The sequence below is a fragment of the Arachis ipaensis genome, chromosome B02 (assembly GCF_000816755.2).
Source record: "Arachis ipaensis cultivar K30076 chromosome B02, Araip1.1, whole genome shotgun sequence".
NCBI lineage: Eukaryota > Viridiplantae > Streptophyta > Magnoliopsida > Fabales > Fabaceae > Arachis > Arachis ipaensis.
In genome coordinates, this window is record NC_029786.2 from 16,434,853 (window position 1) to 16,446,380 (window position 11,528).

The 11,528-nt window shown below is 34.1% G+C and overlaps 1 long non-coding RNA gene across 1 annotated transcript; it reads right to left on the reverse strand.

Annotated features, from left to right (window-relative positions):
• LOC110267494 lies at positions 2,746-3,835 on the reverse strand. Its single transcript, XR_002355213.1, has 2 exons — positions 3,516-3,835; positions 2,746-3,127 (listed from the first exon to the last, which is right to left on the reverse strand). It is a non-coding gene; the product is annotated as an uncharacterized LOC110267494 (long non-coding RNA).

Here is an 11,528-nt window from a genome sequence, read left to right on the forward strand (position 1 = left end):
GATCTTATAAAAATATACTAATAAAACTAAAATTAAATATAGAATTACAAGTCATCATCTAGATTTTCAATGATATAAAAAATTAAACAATTCTGATTCCAATGAATCGGAATAGAAATTGAAACTCTATATTTGGAAGTTTGATAATGAAAAAATGAGCATTGGCTACTCTTGCAGCTTCTTCAATCTCAACTTGGTCAGCATCAAATCTTTCTAAGAGTATGTTTTCTCTAATTGTTGTCGCAAACAAAGCCGGTTTTTGCCTCACTACTCCTATTTGCTGCCTCAACCATTTTAGCTTCAAACTCTTAACATCATGTCTATCTAGCAAAACTTGTCCTACACACAGTTTCTTCAATTAATTAGTGTAACATAACATACCATACCATATCATATGGCCTTTAATTAATATGCATAACTTCAGTTTTAGATTTTTTAATAAGCAAGTAAACTACATACTAAACAAGAATGCATTACTTAGCCATCCCTCAAATTAGGTGAGAAATTGTAACTTTTAAGTTTACCTAATGAAGGGTCATAGAATCTCTCTATGAGGGACACAATCGTGCTCTTTCTGGAGCCGCTGTTGAGCAATCCTCAGTGCAGATGAGTAACCTTGCAGTGCTCTATTCTCCCCAACAAATGCCAACACCACTCTGATTTAAACAACATTCTGCAAAACAAAAAAAGCCTCAACAACAATCACAACACCAACCCAGATGAAAAAAAGTTAAAGAAGCTCCCAAGATTAATACTTTGGTGTATTATTAGCCTGTTCAACAATGTTGCCTGCTTGAGAAAGAGCTTCTTGGCTTTTAGTACAGAGCTTAGCCAAAGTGGTTGTGTGAAACTGTAAATGGCTCCAATGACAGCTACAGAGAAATAAATCTATTTTTAGCAATAATTTCAACAACACAAAATCAATTATTTGATTTCTATTCACAATTTCACATTCAGAAATTAAAAGCAGCAACAAAGTAACAACTCCATTTTTAGCAACAATTTCAATAACACAAAATCAATTATTTGATTTTCATTCACAATTTCATATTCAGAAATTAAAAAAAAGCAGCAACAGAGTAACACATCCATTTTTAGCAATAATTTCAACAACACAATCTATTATTTGATTTCCAATCATAATTTCACATTCAGAAATTAGAAAAAAAGCAGCAACAGAGTAACAAAAAAAATAATTATTCAACAATTATTATTACAAAAAAAATTAATACCTAGGGCTAGAAGCTGGATGCTAGAAGCCTAGAACAGGGCAGAGCTGGCAGTGGTGTGGAAGTTGCTGGGGACAGTGGCTGGGAAGACAGTGGCCAATGGGTGGTGTGGAACAGAACTGGCGCCGGTGGGAAGTGGCTGCGCAACGGAGGCAGGAGGCGAGACCGGCGACGGTGGCTTCGATTTTCAAATCCAAACGGCGGTGGCTGGACAGACGTTGCGCCGGTGTCTTCGAAGCTCGAAGTTGGGATGGTGGCGGTGGCTGGACGGACTTGCACTGGGGGCTTCGATGAGGTTGAGACGAATTAGAGCTGGAGTCTGGACTCTGGACTACTACTTCGCGTTGTGGAGGCTGGAGACTAGAGGGAAGATGGGTCAGGGAATTTAGGGTTGCCCATCTCTGCACAATGAAACGCAATGTTTTTGTTAAAATTCAAAAATCGGTCGGGTCACGGTTTGGTTCGGTTCGACCGACCGATTTTCAGAACCTTGCAAAATAGCACTAAATTGGTATGCCCACAAAGTTCGAAGCTTAAAACTCATGTTTGTGAAATGTACGATCAGAATACAAGTATAATACTATAATGTAACTTTGTTCATAATGCTTATGCCTTTGATTTGCTTAGGATGTAGGTATGATGTCATTGTGAGCATGGCAATCTACTTGATCAAATTCATACTGAAATCCCATAGTTTCTTAGTCAAATCAGCATCAGTTTCATGGGAGGTTGTTTTAGACAGGTTGCTATCAGAGAAGTATTTTTCACTAACTCCCTTCACTTGTGGGTGCAATGCTACATAGCATGTTGTTGCTGCTCCCTACATAGCAAGCAAAATCTCATATTCAACATGATGAATGTTTCAACTATCTTGTATGCTAAATAACCATATATATATGATGTCATGTGTCATACATGTTGGACATTTTTAAGCACAAGTCTCCCAATTGCATTAACTATAACTGCATGAACCAAAAAATTGGATGGAAAATGAACCAAAAGCATACTTTATGAGTTCATAAAATAGTAGAAACTTAATTTCAAAAAAAAAAGCAGCACTGATTTACAATTAAATTATTTTTTTAACTCTGACAACCCAAAACTGCAAACTTTTTTTTGAAAGATAAATACTACTACTCTGTCCTATTATTGAAAGGTGAATTATACAATTCATATCCAATTTTATAGATATTTCCAAACAATCACAAGTTGAGCAACAAAATTTGAAAAGCTAAGTACTATATTAAAATAAACAGAATTTGAAAACAATGTTTAAAAGTAATGAGATTCCAGGCGAACCGAATTGTCCTGCAAAAATGAATGCAACAGCAAAATAACTTTCTAGAGTTAAAAAATTTAAAATAAATAAATTGAATGCAGGCTATGTATAGCCCTTGTATGAAAACTAGAAGCAAGCTCTCGTTCCCAACATATTAGGTTCCTCAAGAAGTTATAATTTTCTATCATAAAATAGGTATTTCAGAAACATGAACAAACTAAAGCTACTAACAAACAAACAAGGGGGAAAGCTGAGTCATCTTAAGCCTTAATGCAAATCTAATTTTGCCGTTACTCTTCCAACAAACACTTCGACGAGTAATTTGATGACAAAGAACAGCTCTTGTAGCAATAACATGTTATCAATTATATGCATGTAACTGTAGTGGTAAAAACAAGAACTTGTGCAAAAAAGTCTAAGAATTCCCAATGTTCTCAATAAATCTTCCTTGGACTAAAGCTCTCACCAATTCGCTTAAATCTTGCCAGTGGAAGAAATATATCCAGTGTTGTAAATAGGATAATAAATGTCCTCTCGGTCCATCAATGTGCACCAAACCATCCTTCTAGGATACCAGAATGATGTTCTCCACTTGCAGATGTTCCAGACAGCGCATCACCTGCAATATCACCAATTCAAAACTGAATTAGTTAGAAAGCCTTATATCTGTTGCCTCCAAAAACTCATACGTGAAACCTAAGCCTATAACAGAAACTAACATCAAAACAACAATGATAGAAAAACAAATTAACCATAGCCAGTTCCACTAGGTGCAATCAACTATATACATCAGGAAACATCATACCATCCTATGTATCAACAACAAAAAAGCCTCATCTCACTAACCACTAGGTGAGGTCGGCTAAATAGATCAAATAACACCATAATTCCTGGTCAAAGAACACATACGTATTTAGCTTCTTTATACTTGAATCCTTTTAGTAACACAATCATATATTTTAATAAACTCAAACAACAAAATCAATTAAGGAAAGGGCATAGCATACCAATTATGATCATGTAAACAATGAGCACACCAATGTTATTGATTATGATATATAGCTGCACAAGTGCTTTCCCATATTTCCCAGATGAATCCCCATGAGGCCACCATAGGAAACAGCTTTTCCTGCCCTAGTGAACCTGATCAAGAACTCAATTGACTTCTTAGTCAACAAAGCCATGAAGACTATGAAGGCGAGGCCAGGCAACATCCCCAACTCCGTCAAGGTTGCAGGCAAGGCCATGATCCCAGCACCAATGATTGTTGTTGACAAGTTGAAAACTGCTCCCGAGGATGAAGCTCCATTGAAATCATCAAAGCAGCATCACTCTCTTGAGTCTTAGGCAACAAGGAAGCGTTCTCATTAACTATTGCCTTGTTCTTCCTTGACTTCTTTCTCTCAGTCTTAGGTGCATTGCTCACAATCATCATTTTCAGGTTCAAATTATCAAAGGTTTTGGAAAGTTTAAATCCAAAGAAGCTTCAGCTTTGTAACTGTGTAAAGAACAAAAAAATGATAAACAAATAAGAGTTTTACAGCTTAATCTGTTGGGAACGAGAGCGAGGTAGGTAAGAGAAGAAGGGAAGAGGTAAACGAAAATGTGAGTGCGCGACAGTATATATTAGCATCATTTAATTAACCCTACTGTTAGTGTGTATGAATGAGTCAGCAGTTATTTTAGCAACCCTTTAATCCCTTCTCCATGAGTGGACTGAAAGAAGCCCCTTCATTTTCTTTCCCTCTGTTTCATCATCTGCTCATAGCTTTCAAGTGATATATTCTCCATGAGTGTAAACAGATTTTTGTAATTTTTGGTTTTTTTTTATTCGAATAATTAATGTGCATTTTTATATTTTTAAATTTAAATTAATATATCTTTTTATTGTAATGTGTATTATTTTTGCCCCCTCAACATAAATTTTCTGGGTCCATCACTGTCTGTGTACTCAAAAATAAGGTATAATCTAAAAAAAAAGATGGAAAAAAAAATTGGTCAATAAAAAAGAAAGAAAAGAAAGAAGAGAAAGCTCAACTAACGAGCATAAGGTACTAATTAGTAACACGATGTATATATATTCTCATGCAAGTTTAGAGGATCACATAATAATAATGCTTTCTTCGCCTACTATTATTACAAATAATGGATATCAAATAATCATCATTCAACGAGAGACTAACACCTTTTGCTGTACTCAATCTTCCTTGGTAACTATCACAAAAAGCTTATAAATAACACATGCAATGTACAAACAGTTTTATAGTTAATGTATGTTATATATTTAATGTCCAGACTCCAGAGGCAAGATCATTTATGTTAATAGCGGCAAAATATTAAAGAGAAGGTAGAAAAATAAAGAAGGTAAAAAACCTCATTATTATCCAAATCAAAGGAACAAAATAAATTATCCTCAGAACTTGCAAGCACTAACCACAAATGCACACTATTCTACGAAAGAAAATGGTCATCCAAAAGATTAAATTAATGAAATTTTCTGGCAGTTCTACTACAGAGCTCAGACAACAAATCATGCGTACAAAATTTGCCCACAACAATTCACTCTCTGATTAAAAGAATTGCAGAAATAGAATGATAAATAAAGTGGCACAAGTGAGAAGAAGAAAAACTTTGCATTTGTATCAAGACAAGACTAAACGATCAAGAACTTGACTTCTTGACAAAAGTGTCATTTGCAACTTTGGAAACACCATAGGCTGAATGATGAATACAAAAAGGATTTATATGAGAAATTTAATAAATGGAATAAGAACCTGCTCTACAATGTTGGCTTCCACTTTAGCCCACTTTAATTTTAAAGTGTTATTCTAGCTGAATATATAGAATAGACTTGAAATTCAAGAACTCACATGATTTTTAAAAAACCTGAGCTAATAAGTTTGATATTGCTGGCAGGATCCATAAACATCAAGCATTAATTAGCAAAGGAAGAACAACCATTTTGTCCTAATACACATTACTTTTTTTCTTCTACATATCAAGTTATCATTTAAAATTTTCTGATCCAGTAGGTAAAATAGAACTCCAAAGAAAATGATAAAATAATTACCAATCTGAAGCTAACATTAGAAAACACCTCTTCTGGTTCCAACATATAAATCCGGTTTGCCAACTCGAATGAACCTTGCCACCGCATAAGAATATTCACAAGTACAATGAAATCTCAACCATCTCCATAATAGCAACCAACTTTCACAACTCACAAAAACATGAATTTCTTCTCTACAAATCTCTAATAGAACTCGGTCATAAATCGCTGCAAGCCATCAAAATGCGTAAAACCCTCAATATAAAGAAATAAACGAGAAAGGAATAAGAGGCATAACTTGCAAACATAGAAGACAGAGGCACGACGACGGCAGAGGAGAGACAGAGATCAGCCACAAAACACAAACACACAAATTTCATTTATCATTTGAGGCATTTTCGGAATCAATTAACAGGCATGCCATCATATCATAGAGAACAATCTAATTAATAATCACACTTACTAAAACAACTGAATGAAAAATAGAAAACACAAAGATTGAAGAATAGAAAATCACTAAAGTTTGAAAGAAAAAAAGAAGAAACAAAAGATCAATTCGAACGGAATCAAAGAAAACACAAGAAAAACACATTTTCTAGTAGGCGAATCAGATCAGAGAACGAAGAAATCAAAAACAAAGAAAAAAAACCTGAAAACATATTTAATTTGAGAGAAAGAGCGTTTTTATTTACCTCTTTGAAAGAGCCTGAGCTTCTTCCTCCATGAACTGGCCTCAATGCAAACAACGAAAAGCGATAATTAGAAAAAGAATTCGAAAATTCAGAGAGAGAGAGAGAGAGAGAGAGAGAGAGAGAGAGAGAATTGGATGAATGTGTGAACCTGGCGTTTCCGTGGGAGGAAGAAGACGGTGGTGAGACCTCAGGAGATGGCGCCGAGACCGGAGAAGACGACGCCGATGGGACCTCAGCAGATGGCGGCGAGACATGCGCAGAAGACGGCGGTGAAAAAGACGACAACGCGCGCAAAAGAAGGATGACAGTATCTGATTGGAGGATATGAGAATGGTGTGGGTGACTTAAGGTTAAGGAGGGTAATTTAGATAATATCTTTGTTTTTTTAAACTTAGCGACCCTTTTGTGATGGATTAATTTATAAAATTGGTCGCTAATTTAAAAATTAGCAACCTATTTAGTGACCATAACTTTAGCGACTGAATTAGTAACCAACCAGGTTATTCTATTTACCTATAAATCGGTTGCAAAATCGGTCGCTAAATTAAAAAATAGCGACCGATTTTAGCGATCGTTTATATTCTACTTGTATAAAACTAGTTGGTTGCTAATTCGGTGGCTATTAGTGACCGATTATGTTAGTGACTAAAATCAGTCGCTAGATTAACAATTAGCAACCAATTTAGCAACCATTAATTTTGTAACTGAATTAGCGACCAAACAGTTGTCTACCCTGTTTCACTATCAGTTACAAAATCGGTAGCTAAAATAAAAACTAGCGACCGCTTTTGTGACCAATAGTTCCAAAGACATTATTTCTATTTTGGTTGCTAAATCAGTCAATAAATAAAAAAATAGCAACCGATTTTAGTGACCGATTTTATTTTGGTTGTATTTAAAACTTATTGGTCGCTAATTCAGTTGCTATTAGCGACCAAATTTGTTGGTCGCTAAAATCGGTCACTAAATTACATTTAGCGACTGATTAAGCAACCAATATTGATTTGGTCCTGGAAGTTCTATATCGGTCGCGATTCCGGTACTTTCTTGTAGTATGTGTTTCTTCTAAAAAATCAGCAAAAATATATAGTAATAGTGGATATGTGGTTGTAAGTGTGTATCTCAATTATCATATGAGAAACAGTGACACTGGAGTGATATTTGAGTGTGATAATCCCATTCTGTTGTTCACTCAGTGAGTAAATTTTTTGTCCGAGCTAAAAAGTCTGATATTGAGGAGCGTTTGTGCTAGCGGGAGAAAAGAGATCAGAAAGGTTAGGTATAGGTTGCTAGCACCCGATGAAAAATGGAGTTTTTTGGTTTCGTCTGTTTTGGTTCTATGACGATGAGCATGTGCGCCTCATGTTTGACATCAATGGGAAAATCATGGTAGAACACACCACAAAAAAGACGTTGAGAATTATTAAAGTTACTGTCGGATTTAGCATCGATAGTTATTGGCGGATTTTGCGTCGGATACAAGATAGTTTAGATTTTTTGAAAATATTTACCGTCGAATTTTATATTCCAATGCTAATTCCGACTGTGATTAATGACGCAAAATATGATTTTATTGGCGCCACAGTTATCGACGAATTTACCATCAGTTTTAGCGGACTGTAAATGATTTTAATGAATTTAATGACAACTCTACCTATTTTAAATATCTCTAATAATGAGATATCAAAGTAACACTACTCCATTCAAACTCAAATCTCAAAGAGAGCTTGTGTTGATGCTCTTATGTGTTTTGGTGGTGCTTTGAGCCTTCAAACCATCTCTTATGTATAGAGAAGCAGATGTTAGAATTTTTATTCTAATTGTGGTCCAATTTGTTAATATAGAAATTAGTTTGGGTGGTATTGTAATTATTCATTATTATATTGACAGTTGGTCTGTTCTTTGATGGAAAGAACACGACTGTTCATCATAAACTTTATAAAATTTGGGTCCCCAATTCTGATCATAACAACAACAAAAAATACACCTTGATTCCATCTGGCTCTCTGTGATTCAAGAATTGGAAGTTCCAAATTAAATCAAAGAATTTATTGGCAATGGCTGGAGGTACGTAAATTACTGGTTTTATAAAGAAATTCTAACATGTGGTATCAGAGCAAAATTGTCTCTGCCTTGCCATTTAAAAATTTGATTACTCTGCATTATTTTGATAAATTATTTTCAAAAGAAGAATGTGTAGTATGAATTTTGAAATAAGTAAGAAAAATCATTGAAAGTTAAAGTTGACGTACCATAAGAAGAGAGAATAATAAATAATATTCTCAGAAAGAATCTTCTAAATTTGTGTCGTAGTTGTTCTTCATAATAGTATAATTTTCCATGATTCCCATAAGTTTTCTTATTCTTGAATTAAAAAAAAAAGGAAAGTTAATTAGCCTACAAGTATTAAGAAGTAGTATTTTATTTTCTAGTTTCAATACTTTAGTTCATATAGTAAATATTATGTGTGTTAAAATCTTTGCCCACAGGTAGATTTTAATGATACTATAATTTATATTTATTTTGATATGACTTGCATTGGCATGTATTATCATATATTATAGATTTTGATGTGCCTATTTAAAGTTGAGTAATGTTAGCATGATTTATTATTTGCAGCAGTAATGATATCTGAAACTGTATCTGAAGTTCATTTGTTAAGTGGTGACAACTATAAAGAATGGAAAGATAAGATTCTCTTTCACTTAGGGTGTGCAGACCTTGACTATGCTCTTCGTAGGGAAGAGCCTCCGACACCTACTGATGCTAGTTCTCAAGCCGAGGTAGCATTATACGAACGGTGGGAGAAATCCAACCGTTTAAGTATGATGTTCATTAAGTCTCGTATTTCAGCTAGTATCCGAGGTTCAATTCCTGATTGTAGGAATGTCAAGGATTATATGAAGGCTATTGATGAACAGTTTGAGTCTTCTAGTAAGGCACTTGCAAGCACCCTAATGGCACAATTGTCATCTATGAGGCTTACCGGCGTAAGAGGTGTGCGTGAACATATCATGAGGTTGAGAGACATTACAGCACAACTGAAAGCTTTAGAGGTTGAGATCTCTGACTCATTTCTGGTGCATCTTATTCTGAATTCTCTTCCTGTCCAGTACGGACCATTTAAGATTTCTTATAACACACATAAGGAAAAATGGTCCATTAATGAATTACTGGTGATGTGTGTGCAAGAGGAAGGAAGGCTAATTCAGGAACTTGGTGAAAGTGCACTATTAGTGACAAATGAGGGTAGTAAAAAGCAAGCTCATAAGAAGAAAGGAAAGGGTATTGTATCCCATCCTATGAAGAAAGAAGGTGCACGGTGTTTCTTTTGTAAAAAGAAAGGACACATGAAGAAGGAGTGCCCAAAATTTAAAGTTTGGCTTGAAAAGAAAGGTACTAACCTTTGTGATCTTATTCCTTCAGTGTGTTTTGAATCTAATTTTTTTGAAATATGTCATGACACTTGGTGGATTGATTCTGGTGCTGAAATTCATATTTCAAATACCATGCAGGGTTTCATAAGGAAAAGGAAACCGATAGGAAGTAAACTGAGCATCTATATGGGCAATCGGATGCGTTCACGTGTGGAAGCTGTTGGAACATTTAGGCTTGTATTAAGTACTGGTTGTATTTTAGAGATTTTTAGCTCTTAAATTTGTTGAGAATGATAATGTTTGTCAAACCTCTCCATGTACAAGAGTGATTGTTCAATACAATTTCCATATAGATAGGGTCAATGTAGAACAACCTATTACTAATGTTCCACATCATGAAGATAATGTTCAAGTAGATCATATGGTGGAGGATCAAACTCTTCAAAATGAAAATGTTGTTCAAGAACATATTGCTCAAGAGCAACTTCAAGAAGAGGGAGAACCTGTTATGCCACTACCTTTACAAGAGGTTGATGATGTAACATTAAGAAGATCAACAAGAATAAAAAAGCCTGCAATTTCTAGTGACTATGTAGTGTATCTTGTTGAGTCATGTTATATTATATGACATATTTGGATATGAAATTCCTATTATTGTTTGTTTCTCATTTGGTCAGTATATATGCGCATACATGATTGAGAATGACAAATAAAATTCAGTGAATGACCTAGAATAAGCATTGGGCTTATTCCTACAGAAATACCACATGAAGAGTTTATTCAGTTAGGAGATATTACGTTGTAATACATAGAAGGTAATACTCGATTAATGAGAAACTACCGCTATGATTCGTGTAATTTGTCTTAATTGTTTAAGCATAGTATGTAATTACAAACTATACGTAACAAATGTTGGACCAAGTGGGAGAATGTTAGAATTTTTATTCTAATTGTGGTCCAATTTGTTAATATAGAAATTAGTTTGGGTGGTATTGTAATTATTCATTATTATATTGACAGTTGGTCTGTTCTTTGATGGAAAGAACACGACTGTTCATCATAAACTTTATAAAATTTGGGTCTCCAATTCTGATCATAACAACAACAAAAAATACACTTTGATTCCATCTGGCTCTCTGTAATTCAAGAATTGGAAGTTTCAAATTAAATCAAAAAATTTATTGACAATGGCTAGAGGTACGTAAATTACTAGTTTTATAAAGAGATTCTAACAGCAGAAACAATCCAAGCCACACACAAGAGCACTTGGTCATTAAAAATTATTATAACCAAACATTAGTGGTTTGTATTTAGGGGTGGCAGGCGAGTAGAGATGGATTTTTTCCTATATCCGGCCCCACTCGGCTCTTTCTACTTAGATACTATCCATTCTATTTTTATTTGCGAGTTCTAAATTATTGTATCCTAACCCACTTTCTTAAGTACATGTTCCGTCTCTATCATTCCTATAGTAATTAAATAAAATTTTAAAATTTACATATATATTCATACAACGACATACGCATTATACATTATTTTCTCACTGAAAGTAATTATTCCTAAATATCTGATCTGATATCTTTTAAGAGAGATACAACGACAATCTTAATGCCAATTAATTCATAACCAGTGCGCAAACTAGAGCATCTACTATTTTAATATAATGTATTAATAATTGTAGGAAGCCTTAGATTCCTCATTCAATTTGTTGTATGGTTTGTTGATTATATTAAAGATATTATAGTTATTAGGTATGTGTAATTACTTCTCTCAAAATTTATAAGTGTGTATTATGTAATAATGATCCATACTAAGCTAACGGTAATTAATATCTACAATAAAATAATTAAACATAAATAATTTAATAATTTATTTTCAAAATTTATTATTAAATATTAAAAA